General features: G+C 44.2%; 1 protein-coding gene across 1 annotated transcript in view; it reads right to left on the bottom strand.

The window, feature by feature from the left end:
* APC (APC regulator of WNT signaling pathway) overlaps positions 1-20059 on the bottom strand; it is a 117893-nt gene extending 97834 nt beyond the window's left edge. The window contains 1 exon segment of the mRNA XM_038770251.1: positions 19715-20059. The gene's annotated coding sequence lies outside the window, so the exon portion shown is untranslated.
* Positions 20060-22077: the final 2018 nt, after the last annotated feature.

Below are 22077 nucleotides of genomic sequence, written 5' to 3'. Positions count from 1 at the left end.
TAACGTTTGTTCCTCCTGTGCAAATGGCTTCTGGCTAATTCCAACAAAAGCCATATGCCTGTCCTGGGTGGCAGCAAATTTTGGGGGCTTGATATAAAACCAAAAAAACCCACTATAAGAGTTCAAATGTCATAGATTCATTCAAACTAAAAGCTTCAGTAATATGAAAAAAAAAGAAACAAAACAATACAGTAGCTGGTCACAAAGCCATGCTCAACTTCAAACTAGGCCCCGATCTTTTCTACGCATTTGAGATGGGTTCACATGGGGTCTTTAGTAGCTTTGTCTCTTTCTGGGCACCAATTCAGAGCAAAGTAAAAGATCTCAACATTTTGTTCCCTTGTAAAATTGAGAGATGGATTTGGAACAGAAGACAATCACATGAAGAAATCTACTTTTTCATGCAAATAAAGCAGTACACAAACACACTGGTTAAAGAGAAAGACAAGGACTCCCTTTTCTATTCAATCACTCCTTTCAATTTCTTTCACTTTCAACATTTTGGGGGGAAAAAGGCTTCATGAATCAAGTCTAGTTCTCAAAGTCCTAACAATGACATTTAATTAGCAGGCTGTCACTTGAACTGGCATTCAAAGCTTTTGTCAAAGACCTAATTCTAAACTAATTCAAACATCCTGTTAGTCCAATATTAATAGGAAATCAAAACAAAGCTTTTATTTGTAATAAGGTTCTAAATAGATATTAGAGGTATATTAATTCTTCAATCCATGAAGTCATTTTAAACATAAAAATTCTCAAGTTCACCTCGCAGAAGGAGAGGCAGCTGAATATTCAATGTTAACTTAACACACAATGCAAGTTCAACAGTTACAAGTCATTAAGCAACACAGGGCAACCAGGTTTACAAAAAGAGACAGTAACAAATATTTCTTCTAATCAATGTAGAAACTAAAAAAGTTTATTCATCTGCTAAAATTCATTCTTGTCCAGGCATCCTTTATACTTTACCCTGGTTTTTACACTAATTAGGAACTTGTTTGAGCCCTGCTTTCGATCAGGAACTTAACCCCTGATCAGGAGAACTAGGTTTACTTTAGACATAGTCTGCCTTTTCTCAGTACCTACTTCCATTGTAAAGAGAGCAGCTTGATCTGAGCTCAGCTGTGTTTTGCAAACATTGTACTCACAATACCCACTCAAGAGGTAGAAAGTGAGAGGCACTGGAGAGGCTACATGGTGGTGTTTCTCTATTCCTGATCTTTTACCTAGTCTGTCTTGCAAACTCTTACAAGTGGCGGTTCACTTCGCACGGAGTTTTCTCAGAACACTTCTCCAGTATAAAGTGAGGCACTGCTTGCTAATTCAGTATTAAATTCCTGCATAAATTCTGAATCTCCAGCCTGAACAAAGGCCCAAAGAACAATTTCTCTTGTACCGGGGCAGGATACCCACAGCTCTGGAGAAACAGCGTGGCCTAGAGGATAGAGCACGGGCCTGGCAGTCAGAAGGACCTGGGTTCTAATCCTGTCTCCACCACTTGTCTGCTGTATGACCCTGGGCAAGTCACTTTGCTTCTCTGTGCCTCAGTTACCTCATCTGCAATATGGGGATTAAGACTGTGAGCCCCCATGTGGACAGAGACTGTGTCCAACCTTATTAGCTTGTATCTACCCCAACGCTTAAAACAGTGCTTGACAGGTAGTAAGCGCTTAATAAATACCATCATCATTATTATTATTATTTGTGGGCACGTGTTATTTCCACGACTTGGTCAATTTTTTTTAAAAAAAAAACTAAGTACGGCAGTAGATTTTAGATGGTAAGCTCCCAGCGGACAGGGAACGTGTCTTGCTTTTGTAGATCCCAACACAGCTCCTCTAACACTAACCCTACTTCCTGTACCTTGAGCTCTTCTTTCTGGCAGCGGATCTCTTCTCACATTCACTCAATCATATTTATTGAGCGCTTACTGTGTGCAGAACACTGTACTAAGCACTTGGGGAGTACAAGTTGGCAACATATTGAGACGGTCCCTACCCAACAGTGGGCTCACAGTCTAGAAGGGGCAGACAGAGAACAAAACATATTAACAAAATAAAATAAATAGAATAGATATGTACAAGTAAAATAAATAGAGTAATAAATACGTACAAATCCTCTGGCCTGGAACTCCATCCCCCTTCATGTCCGACAGTCCACCGCCCTCCCCACCTACAAACCCTCATAAAAATCACATCTCCTCCAAGGGAGCTTCCCTGATTTAAGCCCTCATTACCTTCGGCCCCTCCTTTTTGCATCACCTATGCACTTGGCTGTGTACCCCATAAGCACGTTGATACCCCAGTCCCACAGTATTTATGTACCTATCCTTATACTCATCTCTCCATTTTTAATTTATTAACATCTGCCGCCCCCCCATAAACTCTAAGCTCCAAGACAACACCCCTCTTCACTGCTGAGGAACTAGGGTTTCTCTATTGATTGAACTGAATTCAATCAACCAGTCAATGGCATTTATTGAGGGTTTACTGTATGCAAAGCACTGTACTAAGCACTTGGGAAAATACAACAATAGACACACTCCCTGCCCAAGATTAGCTTACAGTCTAGGTGGACACACACACACACACACACACACACACACACACTTGCGCCCTATGTCCATACCACCTTCCCAGCTACCTTCCATCCCTGATGAATGGAAAAATTGAGGTAAATAAAACTTTGGGTCCTACTGCTAAGAAGAAAAAAAAATGGAAACATCTTGCCACCTATTGCCAATATGCTTAGTGAGACCTGCCCAAGATTGGAGCCTGAAATATTCAGAAGGATGCATCCTGTGTCTAATTGCAAAAGGTATTTATTTTTTTATCCTCCCTTCATGAGAAATAATCTCTTTTCAGTGGTAGGGAAGAATAACTTGAGTTTAGGAGGACAGCTTTGAATCCTATATGATTGACTCAGGTCTTCAACACACCAATCCAATAAATTAAATTCCATACCATTTAATGGGTGGGTTGAACTTTAAAAAAAAAAAAAGAAAAGAAAAGAAAAAAAGAATGTGTGGCCTGCCCAGCCCTGCAAACTACTTTGGTGCCTATTGCGCAGGATGAGAAGCCAGGGAGGGAAAACAGGAAACGGTATGACAACTCTAGATTTTCAATGTCAGGAGCTCTCTTCCTTCCCTAATTCCACTCCGGAGTTCCTGAGGGAATAACAAGTAGCTGTTTGATAGATCAGAGAAGGGAGAGGGCTATAGCATCTTCGAGACAGGCTGCTTCTTTATTCCTTTGCAGTCCTGAATGAACCCGATTAGAGCTCTATTGCTGTACTGTACTTTCCAAGCGCTTAGTACAGTGCTCTGCACACAGTAAATGCTCACTAAATACGACAGTGAATGAATGAGCATGAAAATGAAGGGAATTTCATGGTGTCACAGGAAAGTGAAGTGACTTGCCCAAGGTCACACAGCAGACAAGAGGGGGGAGCTGGGATGAGCTCCCTCCCTTCAGGCTTGCGTCTCCTACTGCCTTCAGGACATCTCCATCTGGATGTCTGCCCTCCACTTAAATCTCAATATGTCCAAGACTGAACTCCTTATCTTCCCTCTCAAACCCTGCCCTCTCCCTGACTTTCCCGTCACTGTAGACGGCACTACCGTCCTTTCCGTCTCACAAGCCCGCAACCTTGGTGTCATCCTCGACTCCGCTCTCTCGTTCACCCCTCACATCCAATCTGTCACCAAAACCTGCTGGTCTCACCTCTGCAACATCGCCAAGATCCGCCCTTTCCTCTCCATCCATACCGCTACCTTACTGGTTCAATCTCTCATTTTATCCCAACTGGATTACTGCATCAGCCTCCTCTCTGATCTCCCATCCTCCTGTCTCTCCCCACTTCAGTCTATACTTCACACTGCTGCCCGGATCATCTTTGTGCAGAAACGCTCTGGGCATGTCACTCTCCTCCTCAAAAGTCTCCAGTGGCTGCCTGTCAACCTACACATCAAGCAAAAACTCCTCACTCTTGGCTTCAAGGCTCTCCATCACCTCACCCCCTCCTACCTCACCTCCCTTCTCTCCTTCTACAGCCCAGCCAGCTCCCCCCGCTCCTCTACCGCTAACCTCCTCACTGTACCTTGTTCTTGCCTGTCCCGCCATTGACCCCCGGCCCACATCCTCCCCCTGGCCTGGAACGCCCTCCCTCTGCACATCCGCCAAGCTAGTTCTCTTCCTCCCTTCAAAGCCCCACTGAGAGCTCACCTCCTCCAAGAGGCCTTCCCAGACTGAGACCCCTTTTTCCTCTCCTCCTCCCCATGCCCCCCGCCCTACCTCCTTCCCCTCCCCACAGCACCTGTATATATGTTTGTACAGATTTATTGCTCTATTTATTTTACTTGTACATATTTACTATTCTATTTATTAATGATGCATATATAGCTATAATTCTATTTATTCTGATGGTATTGACACCTATCTGTTTTGTTTTGTTGTTTGTCTCCCCCTTCTAGACTGTGAGCCCGTTGTTGGGTAGGGTCCGTCTCTATATGTTGCCAACTTGTACTTTCCAAGCGCTTGGTACAGTGCTCTGCACACAGTGAGCGCTCAATAAATACGACTGAATGAATGAATGAGAACCCATGACCTTCCGACTCCCAAGCCCATGCTCTATCCACTAAGCCACGCTGCTACGTCGCTACCATAGCCAACAGTGGCCATTAAACTTACTTTGATTGGTTCCTTGTCAGCAAGCAGAAGGATGCACAGAACTGAAGTCCTTATATATAATGGGAAGTAAATTCTGATTCTTCAGGCTATTTTAACAGCTTAGCAAAATACTATCCATAGACTCTCACTCTCTGGATACTTCTTTTAATCTAGTCTTATAAACCCTCTTTCACCTATAACTACACCCCGGGGCAGGTGAGAAGCTTTTCTCAGGTAGTAAAAGAGGGTTTATAAGTGTCTGAAGTAAGCTTCTCACCTGCCCTAGGTCTCAAATCAATGGTCATTTGGCCCAGTATTACAGATCTTAGAACAATATGGCAATTGGCTTTCTTGTTATCCACCCTCACCATAATGAACTAATTATTTAATACCCACAGCTTTCCCTCCAATAATCACCTGCTCAATGCGGGGAAAGGTAAGTGGATAAGCTTCCCAGTTATTTTTCAATACACTAGCTTACTCCTGATTTCCAAGACAACCGTGAGACTTGCAAGGGTGAATTTGACAAAATTATGGTCTACCTTGCCTCGGACTTTTAAAAAATCCTATACAGGACTCAACAAACATGGGCTTAATTTGCCAGCATAAAACTACCACTTTGCAGATATTCTTTGGCCGATCTGTGTGTGTCTGTAGTGTACGTGTTAAACCACGATCACATATAAAGGCAGACATGCCCTGAATTACAACCAGGCCATGATACAACTACACCAGGATTAAAACTGTAATGTGTGATGATTTGCCCAGGTTACAACCACCCAACAAAGCAACCACTCTGGGGACAAAAACCTGTATTTTCTGATGTCAACCTTATGCATAAGACCTGAAATTCCAGGGAGTGTTACAGGTAAGTAAATCCCTTCCCCCTACTCCTGCCCCTTCCTCTTCAGCTGAGATTAAACCATCAACAATGAACAGACTTTAGAGGAAGCTCTGCCCCTAGATTTTCAAGGCTTCAAAGAAACCCTTGAGCAGATTACCCAGGAAAGTGTTGAACTGGGGAGGTGACAATTTAGAAATAGATGGTGCAGAGGTCAATGAGTTAATTGCATCTCATTCAGAGGAATCATTGTCTAACTAGGGCCTCATACAACTTCAACAATCTAAGGCATCTTTGTTGCAAGATGCCAAAACAGATGAAAAAAAAAAAAACTGCCACGGTTTCCCCACCACCATCTTAAAATCTTGGGATGAAAAAGTCTTGCAGCAAGACTTCCATCAAACGAGAGAATTTCTAAATAGAAAGGTGACGAACCTAACCAAGAGAAGCTTTCAAAGGTAGGCAGGTGTTTAGGAGTTATGTTACTACAAGGTGTTTTATGAAAAAAAAAAGAAAACTGTTTTAAAACCACTAACAATCAGAACAGGCTTCAACTTCTGCAGCCTTCTGTAGCCTCCTCCTACTAATGGTCGTAACTCCTCGTTGAATATTAGGATGTTACGTTTTGGATCACTAGTTTAGTGATGCTTAGCACTACATGTAAAGGAATTTCTTATTACTATTCCAGAGGTTCTGGAATGGATAAATAAATATATAATAAATATAAATAAATATATATATTACTATGTGACAGGCCCTGTACTAAGCACTGGGGTAGATGATGATTACTGTGGTATTTGTTAAGCGATTACTATGTGCCAGGCACTGTACTAAGAGCTGGGGCAGATCCAAGCTAGAGATACAAGCTAATCAGGCTAGAAACAGTCTATGTCTGCTATATGTTGTACTGTACTTTCCCAAGTGCTTAGTACAGTGCTCTGCACACAGTAAGTGCTCAATAAATACGACTGAATGAATGAATATGTCCAACATAGGGCTCATAGATGAGATAACAAGCACAGAGAAGTGAAGTGACTTGCCCGAGGTCACACAGCATACAAACAGAGAAGCCGAGATTAGAACCCAGGTCCTCCAACTCTCAGGCCCCGTGCTCTTTCCACTAGACGATGCTGCTTCTCATTTCTCATGACATGACCAGATTTTCAAGGAACATGGCCCAGTTGGATTTTGTGGTACACCTGTATTACCACTGGGTTAAGTACAGAAATGCCATAAGTCCTTGCATGTGTGTGTATTTTGTTGTTTTGGGGCTTTTTTTTTGTTTTTTACTACAAGAAATGTAAAATACAATGAGAAACTGCATGGAGTGTCACTAAAAGGGTATTGCAAAAATATGAGTGCTTTCAACTGGCCAACGGACCATATTAGAAAAAAAGTTATATCTCTAATACAAGCAGAAGGATGGTTACAGAAAAGATTTACACATGCTAAGCTGCTTGGCACCAGTTTAACAATGATTTAAATATGGACAAAGTGAAGGAAATTGAGAGCACTGATTTTCTGAAAATGGATTTCTGAACATAAGATTAGAAAAATATTTATCAAACGCACTTGCTAACTAGGTGAGTCATATTTACTCTCGCATTTGCTTACATCTGTTTTTTCTGGGTAAAGAATCATTCCATTTCTAGGAGAGGGATTGGCTCATACTGGGTGGTGCTCAACATAGCAGAGTTTTCAATAAATATTAGTTAATAATGGCTAAGCATAATGACCTTTGGTCAGTGGCCTGTCACAAATTCAAAAAAAGCTGAATGGCCTTTACGAAAAAGACCCCATTTAGAACTTACAAAAGTAGCAGTATATTCCATGCAAAGTCCAAGCTCATGTTTAAAGTCATTCCACTGCATCTTTGTTGATAGCTTAATACAAGCATGTATTCAAAATAAAAATCTTATTAGAAAACTAGGATTTATGGAAAATTTAAGACAACAGAGGCAATAATTTGTACTCTCCTACCTGACCCTTTAAATCATATAAACAATTCATTTTAGCAGACTGAGAATCACACAAAAAAATACTCCACCCCACACAGGCTGTGCTCCAGAGGAGAGATGGCAGTTGCAGGGACTAAGAAATTTCCAGCAGGGTGGATGTGAGGCTATGTAAGGAGGAAGAATATTTTTCCCCCCTTTATCCTACCCTAGAGTCATTTGGCCTACTCACTATCTGTAGGAGGGAGATGAAGAAGTGATGGAGTGATGGGAAGCAACATGGCCTAGTGAAAAGAGCACAGACCTATGAATCAGAGGACCTGGGATCTAAACTCAGTTCTGCCACTTGCCTGCTGTGTGACCTTGGGCAAGCCTCTTCTCTGTGCCTCGGATTCCTTATCTGTAAAAGGAGGATACAATGAGAAGCAGCGTGGCTTAGTGGAAAGAGCCTAGGCTTGGGAATCAGAGGATGTGGGTTCTAATCCCGGCTCCGCCATTTGTCTGCTTTGTGACCTTGGGCAAGCCACTTAACTTCTCTGTGCCTCAGTTACCTCATCTTTAAAATGGGGATTAAGACTGCGAGCCTCACATGGGACAACCTGCTTATCTTCTACCTACCCTGGTGCTTAGAACAATGCTTGGCACATAGTAAGTACTTAATACCATCTTTGTTATTGTTCTCTCTCCTACTCAAACTGTGAGCCCCATGTGGGTCAGAGACCGTGTCCAACCCGATCAACTTCTATCTACCCCAGCACATAGTACAATGCTTGGCACCTAGAAAGTGCTTAATAGCACAATCAAATTATCATCACTATGTGGAGAAGCAGTGTGGCCTTGTGGAGAGCACATGGGCCTAGGATTCAGGGGGCCTGGATTCTAATCCCAGTTTTGCCACTTGCCTACTGGTGTCCTTGGTTAAGTCACTAAGTCTTTCCTCAAGAGCCTCCAGTGGTTGCCCATCTATCTCCACATTAAACTCCTTACCACTGAAAGCACTGTCACCTTGCCCCCTCCTACCTCACCTCACTGACTTCCTATTACAACCCAGACCATGCACTTCGCTCCTCTAAAGCCAACCTACTCACTGCACTTGGATCTCATCTATCACACCACTGACCTCTCACCCACATCCTCCCTCTGGCCTGGAACTCCCTCCCCCTTCATATCTAACAGACCACTACTCACCCCACCTTCAAAACTATTAAAATCACATCTCCTCAAAACCCTCATTTCCTCTACTCCCTCTCCCTTCTGCATCACCAATGCATTTGGCTCTGTACCCTTTAAGCACTTATTCACCCCACTCTTGGCCCCAGGGTCTGGCCTAGTGGCTAAGCAACAGGCCTGAGGCTCAGAATTATGACAGAACACCACTCCCCTCACCTTCAAAGCCTTCAGTGTGAGATTGTAGGGCAGTTGAGAAGTTGGGTCTAGTGAGATAGATTTGGGAGTCAGTTGCATGGAGGATGATGTCATATCCCGAGAAAATGAGTATAAAGTGAGAAGAATAAAAGACACAGAAGAACACCTTCAAATCACATCTGCTACAACAGGCCTTCCCTGATTAAGCCCTCTTCTCCTCTCATCCCTCTCCCTTCATTGTCACCCTTGCACTCAGATTTGTGCCCTTTATTTACCCCACCCTCAGCCTCACAGCACTCAGGTACACAATCCACAATTTATTCATTTATATTAATGTCTGTCTCCCTTCTCCATTGTAAGCTCCTTGTAGGCATGGAATATGCCTACCAACTCCATTATATTGTACTCTCCCTACACTTAGGACAATGCCCTGCACACAGTAAGCACTCAAATACAACTGATTCAGAATAATCACCCCAGACCGCCTGGCTGATGTGGTGAAGCAGCATACAAGTGGTTTGTTCTCTTGGGTGTGTGGAGCCTAAAGCAGTTCTTGAATATCTCTAGGGCTTTAGATAGTGAGGCTCACAGCATGCTGACCTGGAAGACCCAAACTCTATTCTTAAATTGGACTGAAAGCTCCTTGAAGACAGGGATCTGGTCTTATATTTCTTCTGTACTCCCTAAGCACCCAGTACAGATATCTGCATACTGAAAGCACATAAATACTGCTTAAAGTGATGTTGCTTTCACTATAAACTACAGTACCACAAAATGTATCACACTAACTCATTTTGAAAAACTCTGCAAGGGTGGCAACTTCACCAACCACTATGAAATTAGATATCAATTCTAAAATACATCTTAAGTGTGTGCATGTGTGTACACACATGCACCTAATAAAAACAATTATTTGGAAAGGAAGTAATCATCATTCAGCTAATATTATTTACTCTCTGCTCCCATTAAGGAAACAGCATCATGAGCCATTCTACTTAATTAGACTGGGGAGCTCGTATGAAACCAAATCGTCTGAAGGCATTTCAAAAAATGAGAGAACAAAAATAATAAAATAATTCCTCAGGGCTAAAATAATTCCCCCTTAAATATGCTCTAAAGACACCCCAGGAGGAGTAAACAATAAATGTATAAGTATTTTATATTGAGGAAAGAATGAACAAAATGTAGAGCATGAAAAAAGGTTGAAGAAAAAAGAACCTTTCCTATGGGGATAGAGCCAGGGGCATGGGAATTAGAAGGACCTGGGTTCTAACCCCAGCTCTGCCACTTTGTTATTTATCATTTACTTGGGTCTACTATTTGCATCTCTTCTCTCACTCTTAGCTACTGTATACAGACTGTCTTACATACCACTGCTATCAGGCTCCCAGTCTCCATGGCTGGCAAAATGGTGTTTAGTACGCCTAAAAGCAAATGACTTGAACTAACTACAAGGCTTTCGATACACTGGGAAAAGTTTAAAAAAAGTAGTGATGGTGAAAAATAAGCATTCTTAGCCAGTATTAAATAGGAATAATAAAGGAATGTACAGCGTACAAAAATCATTCCTTTTTCTTAATACAAGAACAAATTATTCTAGAAATGTATTTAACATGGAAATTATTGTCTTTTAATCTTGCCTTTTCCTCTTCAGAAATTGTTCACTTAATCTTTCACTTAGAAATCAGGCTTAAGGGCAAAAATCACAATGAAAGCAGGAGGAAAACGAGGAACATGTCCGTTGGACCTTAACACTGAAGCATAATATGAAAATGTGCAAAAGATTCTGCAGAGCCACCTTATCCTTGCAGAGTGATGAGAACAGGAGATTGGCGCCATCAGGGGTCAGCCGCAGAAAACCAGGTCTCAGTTCATTCATTCATATTTATTGAGCGCTTACTGTGTGCAGAGCACTGTACTAAGCGCTTGGGAAGTACACATCGGCAACATATAAAGACGGTTGTGAGCCCATAACGGGCTCACAGTCTAGAAGGGGGAGACAGGCAACAGAACAAAACATGTACACAGGTGTCAAAATCGTCAGAACAAATAGAATTATAGCTATATGCACATCATTAACAAAATAAATGGAATAGTAAATATGTACAAGTAAAATAGAGTAGTAACTCTGTACAAATATATACAAGTGCTGTGGGGAGGGGAAGGAGGTAGGGCAGGTGGGGATGGGGAGGAGAGGAAAAAGGGGGCTCAGTCTGGGAAGGCCTCCTGGAGGAGGTGAGCTCTCAGTAGGGCTTTAGTTGTCTACCATGGTATACAAAATAATTTACAGACTATTAAGTGTGGATACTCCAAACTGCACTGGGAAAATCTGTGGTTTATACGGCAGAACTGCAGTCGCTTTATGGCTGTTGTCTCCACTACTGGATTGTAAATTAGCCTAGGTCGCACCTGTTACTTTTGTAAATACCTTAAGTGTCTAAACATGATCTATACACAGTATATGCTCAATCAATACTGTTGATACTGATAGATTTTCGTGGGGCCCTGCTGTGTATTTCAGTAAATACATTGGTTGGTTTGAGCTAATCCCTCATCTGCCATACAATTTTGCACCTATTTCACACTCTACTGATCCAATGAGGAAGTTGAACAAGCGGACCCAGGGGCATCCGATTCATTTTTTTTTCTTTTTAATTTCCCAAAGCGTGCCTCCAGTTCCACTCTCTGTCCCCTCTAATAGTGGTAAGATTGTTTTCCCCAATCGCAGGATGGACATTGCAGCTCCATCAGTTAACAGTACTTTCCTCTGCCTCATAAGGGGCATCCACCATATCTTCATCCCCAAGATCCAATGTGATACGCCATCACGTTTGCTCCTGTGCACGAGCTGTGAAGCCACTGCTGACGGAAACCCAGATATCAGGATGACCCTGTACACATCAGTCACATACTTGCCTGCTTCAGGTCTGTCCTCTGCTCTACCAAGCAACACTATTTCTCCAACCTAAGTGATTCCCAAGCCCATTGCCCTCACCAGTTGTTTCAGATGCTCAACTCCTTCCTCAAACCCCCTACCTCACTCCACTATGACCTGGCCACATATTTTATCGAAAAAATTAAAACCATCACGCATGATGTCCCTAAATCTCCCCTGCTCTTCTCCAGGCCCTCCCTCTGCCTGCCCCATCTTCACCTCTCCTATCTCTCCCAGCGGTATTTGAAGAGATTTCTCGCCTCCTCTCAAAATTAATTTCTCCCACCTGCACCTCTAACCCGATTCTTTTGCACCTTATCAAAAAACTTGCCCCGTCCCATCTTCCCTCTCTGACTGCCACCTTCAACTGTTCATTCTCCAACAGCTTCTTTCTCATTGCTTTCAAACACGCTCATGTATCACCTATTCTAACAACAAAAAAACCCCGAAAAAACCTCACTTAATTCCACGGCTCCTTCCAGCTATTGCCCCAATCCCCTCCCACCATTCCTCTCCAAACTCCTTGATTAAGTTGTACTGTAATAATAACTGTATTTGTTAAGCACTTACTATGTGCCAGGCACTGTACTAAGCAGTTCCCATTCTTAATCCTCATTTTACAGGTGAGAAAATGAGGCACAGTAAGTGGCTCACCTACGGTCACACAACCGACATGTGGTGGAGCCGGAATTAGAATGCAGGTCCTCTGACTCCCAGGCCCTGCTCTTTCCACTAGGCCACACTTCTTCTCTTGCCTACACCTGCTGCCTCCACTTGCACTCATCCAGTTCTCTCCTTGACCCTGTCCAATCTGGCTTCTGCCCCTTTCACTCCACAGACGCTGCCCCTCAAAGGTCACCAATAATTTCCTTCTTGCCAAATCCAAAGGCCCCTACTCTATCGTAATTCTCACCGACCTCTCAGCTGCCTTCGACACCAACCACCCCCTTCTCCTGGAAACATTATCTAACTTTGGCTTCACCAACACTGTCCACTTCTGATTCTCCTTTGCCAGCTCATTCTCAGTCTCTTTCACAGGCTTCTCCTCTGCCTCCAAGACATGTCTACTTGGCTGTCCCTCCTTTACCTCAAACTCAACATGCCCAAAACAGAACTCATCTTCCCACCTAAATCCTGTCCTCCCCGTGATTTTCCCATCACTGTAGACAACATCACCATCCTCCCATCTTACAAATGCTTAATACAGTGCCTGGCACATAGTAAGCACTTAAATACCATAGAAACAAAAACAAATGTAACCTTGGTGTTGTCCTCGACTCCTCTCTCATTCAATCCACATACTCAATGGGTCACTAAATCCTGTTGGTTCTACCTTCACAACATTGCTAAAATACACCCTTTCTTCTCCATCATTCATTCAATCGTATTTATTGAGCACTTACTGTGTGCAGAGCACTGTGCTAAGCACTTCTCCATTCACACTACTACCACATTAATCCAAGCACTTACCCTATCCCATCTTGATTACTCCAACAGTCTTTGTTGCCCTTCCTGCCTCCTGTCTCTCCCCACTCCAGTCCATACTTCACTCTGTGGCCCAAATTATTTTTCTACAAAACTGCTCAGTCCATGTTTCCCCACTCTTCAAGAACCTCCAGTGATCGCCCATCCACCTCCACATCAAAAAATTCCTTATGGTTGGCTTTAAAGCACTCAACCATGTTGCCCTCTCCTCTTACCATGTGCCAAGCACTGATCTAAACACTGAGGCAGATACAAGTTAATTGGGTTGACTGCAGTTCCTGTCCCACAGGGGATTCACAATCTAATGTCTTTCTCTGACTCCTTTGAGGGAAGAGATCATGTCTGCTTACTCTATTATACTTTCCTAAAAATAACAATATTTATTGATTGGACTCTGTCACAATATCTTTGATCTACAATAAATAGTACTTGTTAAGCACTTACTATGTGACAAGTATTGTTCTAAACACTGGGGTAGATACAAGTTAATCAGGTTGGACACAGATTCTGCCCCTGGCTCACAATCTAAGCAGGAGGGAGTAGAATTTAATCACCATTTTACAGATGGGATTACTAAGGCAAAGAGTAGTTAAGTGAATTGCCCAAGGTGACACAGCAGATAAGTTGAGGAGCCAGGACTAGAATTTAGGTCGTGGGGCTCTTTCCACTAGGTCATGCTGCTTCTATAATGCAGAAGGTGTGTATATACACACACACACACAAACACTCTCTCTCTCTCTCATTCTCTCTCTCTCTCTCTAATTATACTTTGCCTAAGTATCCCTTCTCCATGCAGCACATTCTTGTTTTCTCACCTTACTTCCTGGAGTCCTTTACCATCTCCCTAGTACTAATCCTCAATATCTCATCAGCTGTTGGGACTGCCTTCAACCCTGGGTCAATCTGTGACTCACACTGGCCCCTTGTCAGATTCATTCATTCAATCGTATTTATTGAGTGCTTACTGTGTGCAGAGCACTGTACTAAGCACTTATTATAATAATGGCATTTATTAAGCACTTACTATGTGCAAAGCACTGTTCTAAGCACTGGGGAGGTTACAAGGTGATCAGGTTGTCCCATGGGGGGCTCACAGTCTTAATCCCCATTTTACAGATGAGGTAATTGAGGCACAGAGAAGTTAAGTGACTTGCCCAGAGTCACACAGCTGACAATTGGCGGAGCCGGGATTTGAACCCATGACCTCTGACTCCAAAGCCTGTGCTCTTTCCACTGAGCCACGGTGCTTGTCAGATACAGCTTCAAGGGTCCGGGAATTCTAGCCAATTGGCCTCTCAGATCCTTCCACCAGTTACTTGATTGCTTATCATATACGGAGGTGGGGAGAGTAGTAGAGAACCCCAATTAGTGTGGCCTAGTGAATGAGCACAGGCCCGGAAGTCAGAAGATCTGGATTCAAATCCCACCTCCGCCTCTTGTCTGCTGGGTGACCTTGGCCAAGTTGCTTAGCTTCTCTGTGGCTCAATTACCTCACGTGTAAAAAGGGGATTAAGACTGTGAGCCCCATAAGGGATATGGACTGTGTCCAACCTGATTACCTGAATCTACCCCAGGACAGTACAGTACCGGGCACATAGTAAGCACTTAAATATCATTAAAAAAAAAGTGGGTGGTGAGAGGTTCTCCCCTCTTTCCAACAGGTCTTGACACAGATCTCGATCATAAATTTGAATTCTATACTTGGGCTTGGCATACTACTGCAGGGTCAACACTTGTTCAGCAGGCATCACAAATACAAGATCTTAGTGCTTAGCAAGCGCTTAATACTATAACTGGCACACACCTTGGAGAAGTTACTTGGAGAACTGTACAGCGACAAAAAAAATAAGTCTTGTCTTCAGGGTAAGATGCTTCAATGATGAGCAGACTTGTGCTTTTCCCCTGACCTCCATGCTCTTTCAAAGACCACAAATTCAAAAATTTTCTAGAGGTAATAACTGTCCTTTTAATACATGGACAAACTTGTTCAAGGCATAAAAAAGCAACTTTTAAAATCAATCAAGTGATCTTTCTGCTGTAGGATTGCTAGCCCCACTAAATGAAAAAGACCAAGTGTTTACTGAGCACTTACTATGTGCAGAGCACTATACTCGGCACTTGTGGGAGTACAGGAGAGTTGATAGACACCTTCCCTGCCAACATCCATCTTACAGTTAAATTGCCAAGTGGATGCAAATGCCATGTCACCTGTTTTTTAGACAAAAGCCCACCTTGTGTTATGCCTTGTTGTAATCTTCTAACTCGATAGATAGAATCAAATTAAGTAATATAAAAAGACAACTAATTCTGCTTCCGAAGCACCAAATGGTTTCCTGCTTTCATCTACACTAAGTATGATAGGAACTCTCCTTGTACTTGCAAGCGTACCTACCTTCTACTTCCATTTAGCTATTGATGCAGTAAGTAAGCCAGGGAGACCGTAGACACCCGCAAGTATCTATCTTCAAATGAAAGCCTGTGGCTAACATATCAGAAGCAAGTCTTTGGAAAGTGTGGTGCTTCCTACTGCTACTTAAAATTGTCATCTCTTTTTTCTATTCCACCTTGTACAGCCTAAGCCAGACTCCCCTGCACTAGAAGCATCCTACACAGCGGGAGGAGAAACCAGAACGCCTGGGACTGGGGGAGGGAGAGAACAGAGGAATAGTTCAGGAATATAAAATTTAGATTTTGACCAGGCCATCAACGATTCACCCATCAGTTTGGATTGTGAATGAAATTCCTGGACAGTGAAGAACAAGTCTTCTTGTATCCTTCTACTCCCCAGTCTATCTCCTGAAGCTCTTACGTGAAAATTTTCCCAGTGTGCTTTTTGTCTGCTACCCGTTTCCAACTTTTAATCCTCCTCCTAAGCATTATATAGGTTTGGATCACTCTCCACTACAGCGCTTCAAGTTTGTCTCCTTTTCTTAATAATAACAATAATGATAATAATAACGGCATTTATTAAACACTTACTATGTGCAAAGCACTGTTCTAAGTGCTGGGGAGGTTACAAGGTGTCTTCTTCAAAAAACACCTTTAAATCCGACCCTTCTAGAGACCTATTTCTTCCTAGGTCCTCCCTAAAAATTTCCCCACCACGAGCCATTCCATGAAATGCTCTACCCAAGGACCAGTGTGGCCTAGTGCAAAGACCATAGGCCTAGGAGTCAGAACCTGAGTTCTAATCCCAGCTTGCCTGCTGGGTGACCTTGGGTGAGTCACTACTTCTCTGCGCCTCATTTTCCACATCTGCCAAATTCATTCATTCATTCAATTGTATTTATTGAGCACCGTGTGCACAGCACTGTATTAAGCGCTTGGGAAGTACAAGTCGGCAACATGAATGGCATAAAGATCACCCAAATGGCAACGAGTCAGAAGAGAAGATTCACTGTACCTCCTGGGGGACAGTGTGCAAGATTTTCTGGGTGGCACTCACACCCATAGATACAATCTCATTGTCAGGAGTATTTTCTTCAAACCGAATATACATCTAAAAATCACATCTCCTCTGAGAGGCCTTCCCCGACTAAGCCCTCATTTCCCCTACATGCCCTTCCCTTCTGGTGTCACCTCTGCACTTAGATCTGTACCCTTTATGCACTTAATATTCACCCCAGCCCCTCTATGAACATAGCCTTATACTCCACTTCCCCTAGCTGAAATTTATTTTACTGTCTCCCCCTCGAGACTGTAAGCTCCTTGCAGGCAGGGATATCTACCAACTGTTACACTGCACGCTCCCAAGCACCTATACAGTGCTCTGCAGAGAGTAAGTGCTCAATACCATTGACTGGATGGTACTACGACAATCTATTTCATTATTTGACTATGTACTGTTCAATGTTTATTAGATTCAGTTGCATACATTTATTAAATAATAATAATAATGATGGCATTTGTTAAGTGCTTAATATGTGCAAAGCACTGTTCTAAGCGCTGGGGAGGATACAAGGTGATCAGATTGTCCCGCGTGGGGCTCACATCCCCATTTTACAGATGAGGTAACTGAGGCATAAAGAAACTAAGTGACTGGCCCAAAGTCACACAGCTGACAATTGGCATAGCCGGGATTTGAACTCATGACCTCTGGCTCCAAAGCCCGGGTTCTTTCCATTGAGCCACACTGCTTCTCTTTAATTTGTCTGCCCGTTCCCATGTCTTTTCTTAGACTGTAACCCCTAAAGGGCACACAAGAGAAGCAGTGTGGTCTAGTGGAAAGAGCACAGGGACCTGGGTTCTAATCCCAGCTCCACCCCTTACCTGCTGTGTGACCTTGGGCAAGTCACTTCACTGTGCCTGTTACCTCATCTGTAAATGGGCATTCAATACCTGCTCTCCTTTCTACTTAAATTGTGAGGCCCATGTGGGGCCTGATTATTTTGCACCTATCCCTGTGTCCAACCCAATTTGCTTGTATCCACCCCAGCACTTAATACAGTGCCTGGCACATAGTAAACACTTAAATACTATTATTACAGTGCTTGACATATATTAAGCAATTGACAAATACCACAATCATTATAGTAAGTGCTTAATACTCTACCTACTCTACCTTCAAAGTGCTGACTTTGAAGAGGCACTGCACACTGTAAGTACTTAATAAATGCCAAAGCTCACAAAGCAGTCAGTCCAGCAATTAAGCAGTAGTACTTAACGAGCACTTTCTCTCTGCAGAGCTCTGTACTAAGTGTTTGGGAAAGGTACAACGGCAACACATACATGATTGTGCTTAATAAATACTATATGTTGATAAGGCCAAAGAATACACTTCCGCAGCTTCTCATGAAGTCAAGTTCTGATCACACCCACATAGCCAGTTTGGAGGTCAGGAGGAGGTGGGGAAAAAAGCAGCCACCACATCAGACAGACCTGGAAGTATGCACTTCCAAGTTCTGGCCAGGAGCCAATGACTGACAGCAGATCCTGACATCCAACAACCTTGGTCACCTCTTGCTGAAGTAGCTGATAATGAAATGACCTACTGTGGGGAATATTTATCATCAGTTTGTTTCTAAGGTCATCTCTGTGTGAGAGAAAGGGAAGAAGTTAACTTCTAGATTGCTTAAAAAGAGGAGACAATGAAGTGAAGCAGTATGATCCAGGGGAAAGGGCATGGGCCTGGGAGTCAGAGAACCTGTGGTCTAATCCCAGCTCCACCACTTGTCTGCTGGATGACCTTGGGCAAGCCACTTGACTTCTCTGGGCCTCAGTCACCTCATCTGTAAAATGGGAACTAAGACTGGGTGTGTCCAATCTGATTAATAATAATGATGACATTTATTAGCACTTACTATGTGCAAAGCACTGTTCTAAGCACTGGGGAGGTTACAAGGTGATCAGGTTGTCCCATGGGGGGCGCTCAGTCTTAATCCCCATTTTACAGATGAGGGAACTGAGGCACAGAGAAGTGAAGTGACTTGCCCAAAGTCACACATCTGACAATTGGCAGAGCTGGGATTTGAACCCATGATTAGCTTGTATCTACCCCAGTGTTCAGAACAGTGCCTGGCACACAGTAAACACTTAATACCATCAAAAATGCAGGCAACAGAAACACGAACTTTTCCATTCTTAAAGCCTCTACAATACATACGATTGAGTAAATACTTCACTCTATATGTTCACCTACTAAATGAAACAATAGACGACAACAATGAAGGACTCCATGGCTTCAATCTAGGAGATTATCAGAAACTTCCTTGCCAGTGGCCAGGGTAACTTTACACGAATCCCCGCTTGTGACAGAACATGACACCTCCTAAAAAGTTGCAACCAAAGCATCGTTTTCCCTATTGTTTTAGGTCAAACTTGAAACTCGGCATAAAGCCCACAAAGGTGTCCTATGTTCAAAATCCCAAATCTGGCCGGGGCCAACAGGGGTTTTAATATAGCCCGGAAGCCTTCCCCAAGAACTCCGGCGCTTAGTACAGAGCCCGGCACAAAGTAAGCGCTTAAATACCATCAACATCGTTATTATCATTCTTATTATTAGAAGAACTGGGTCAAACACCTACTTGTCATCACCACATCGCTACTTTGCCGAGAGGGCCAAACTCTCCGACCCACTTCCCAAGGCGTTTAACCTTTCTTGAACCAACGCGACCCCCTTGGGAGCACATCCACTAGCCCCAAGGGTTGGCTTGAAGATGTTCAGTTGGGCCCACTGTTTTTGTGTGGCTTTGTTAAGTCCCCAGACTCCGATTCTACGAGTCTTCGCCGGGGAGATGCTTTGGGACTCTAAGCAAGGAAAGCGGAAGGTGAGTGAAACGGGACAATGCCGATGTATGGGGGGGGTGGAGAAGGGAAACCCACCCCCCAACAAAACCACGGAAGAAAGCAGGTGTCACTCGGGGGGGACCCGCGCAAAAAGTTGAGAGGGCGGACGGCCGAAGGATGAAGGGTCGGGAAAGAGGGATGGTGAGGGGGGCGGCCGGACACTGGGTATTCACTCACTCACCTGCCAGCCGCTCGCCCCGCGCCGCCGGTGCGCTTCCTCTGCCGGAGCCTCGGAACCCCGAAGTTGAAACCGAGGGGTCTGCGGGGGGGAGGGGAGGAGGAAGAAGAAGAGGCGGCGGCGGGACGGAATCCGGGGAAGCGGACATAAGGGGCGCTGATGGGGGGGGGGGGCTCACTGGCGCCAGCTCCCGCTCACCGGACGCCCCATTCCTCCGGCGGCGGGGTTCCGAGTCCTGCCTAGAGCCTGGGTCCGCTCCTCCGGCTGCCCCCCGGTTCCCCGTTCCCTTCCTCGCCCCGTAGGCCGGTTTCCGGCGACCTCACTCCGCCCATTCACTCCGTCGCCATCTTCTTCGAGGCGGGATTAGGAGTAGCCCCGGGCGCATGCGCGGGCAGAGGCGCTCTCCCTCCCTCTCTCTCTCTCTCTCTCTTTTCCCAGTTTCCCCAAAGGGCCGCCGAGCCGGTCGAGGTGAAGTTGGGCGGGGCCAATGCGCATGTGCGAAGCGCTCAACCCGTCGCGTCCTTAGCAGCCTGCACGTGCTGGATATCGGGAAATCGCGATTGCCGCCGCCCACCTCCCTTGCAACCGCCTTTAAATCAATACCTAAGGCTTCTAAGAAGAGACCCAACGTCCCGGACTGATTAGAAACCCGAGGAAAACGGGGTTATTAGGCCAGCCTGAGCCAGGTGATCCCTACAAGCTGAAGACAGCTCTCCCCACCTTCAAAGCCTTATTGGAGGCACATCTTCTCCGACAGGCCTTCCCTGCTTAAGTCCCCCTTTTCCTTTTCTTCAGTTCCTGCCAGCATCTCCCTGACCTGCTCCCAGCCCCAAAGCACTTATGTATGTATCTACAATTAATTTATATTACTGTCTCTTTCCCCCTCTAGACTGTAAGTTCACTGTGGCCAGGGAATGTGTCTTTAATATTATACTGTACTCCCCCAAGTGCTTAGTACAGTGCTCTGCACATACTAAATGCTCAATAAATACAACTGAATGAATGAATGAATGTTCAGCAGGATCGGCAATACCAAAGTAAATGCTGTCACTGAATTATTCATTCATTCAATCATATTTATTGAGCACTTACTGTATGCAGAGTACTGTATTAAGTGCTTGGAAAGTACTATTCGGCAACAGGGACGGTCCCTACCCAACAACGGGCTCACAGTCTAGAAGCGGGGGAGACAGACAACAAAACTAAACGTCTAGGGAATGCAGTGTCCAGAGAACAATAGATCAGCATGTCCATAGATGTCAATTTTTCATTTTGAGGAGGCAACTTTAGGCAAAATGTGAGAAGGAAAGAAGATAGGAGAAAGAGAGGTACTTTTGATGGGGTGCAAAAAAAATATCCCCAAGGAGCCTCTGACCCTAGTGGAGGAATTTTAAAAAAATCAAGCTTAATGCTCAGTGCTGGGCAAGTGATGTTCCTTTACCTGGGCCTGAAAGTTTTGGGGGTTTTTTAATGGTATTTGTTAAGTGTTTACTATGTGCCAGGCACTGGACTAAGCATTTGGGTAGATACAAGCTAGTCAGGTTGGACACAGTCCATGTCCCAATGTGGGGATCAGAATCTTAATCCCCATTTTACAGATGAGATAACTGAGGCACAGAGAAGTGAAGTAACTTGCCTAAGGTCACACAGCAGACAAGTGATAGTTAGAACCCAGGTCCTTCCTACTCCTAGGCCCCTGCTCTCTCCACTAGGCACACGACTTTTCAGCCTTTGAAATGAAGCCTTCGCTCCCACACTCAATCAATCAGTTGTATTTATGGAGTGCTTACTTGTGCAGAGCACTGTACTAAGCACCTGGGAGAGTACAATATGACAACATAACAGACACAGTCCCTCCCCGCAATTATAAGCTAGAGGAAGAGAGACATTAATATAAATAAATATGGATATAAGTGCTGTGTGGCTGGTAAGGGGAGCAACTCAGGGTGATGCAGAAGGAAGTGGAAGAAGAGGGAAAAAAAGGAGGAAAAAAGGAAACAAGAGCTTAGGGAAGGCCTCCGGGAGGAGATGTGCCTTCAGATAGGCTCTGAAGGGGAGGGAGAGTAATTGTCTGTCAGATATGAAGAGGGAGGGTGTTCCAGGCCAGAGGCAGGATGTGGGTGAGAGGTTTGGGGTCAAGACAGATGAGATGGAGGTATAGTGAGTGTGTTGGCATTAGAGGAGCGAAGCGTGTAGGTTGGGTTGTAGTAAAAGAGCAGTAAGGTGAAGTAGGAAGGGACAAGGTGACTGAGTGCTTCAAAGCCGATAGTAAGGAGTTTCTGTTTGATCCAGAGGTGGACAGGCAACCACTGGAGGTTCTTGAGTGGGGAAACATGGGCAGAACGTTTTTGTAGAAAATGATCCGG

This window comes from Tachyglossus aculeatus, chromosome X3, assembly GCF_015852505.1.
Source record: "Tachyglossus aculeatus isolate mTacAcu1 chromosome X3, mTacAcu1.pri, whole genome shotgun sequence".
In the NCBI taxonomy this organism is placed as follows: domain Eukaryota; kingdom Metazoa; phylum Chordata; class Mammalia; order Monotremata; family Tachyglossidae; genus Tachyglossus; species Tachyglossus aculeatus.
The sequence above is the reverse complement of the archived record's forward strand: the minus strand, read 5'-3'. Positions and strand labels throughout refer to the sequence as shown.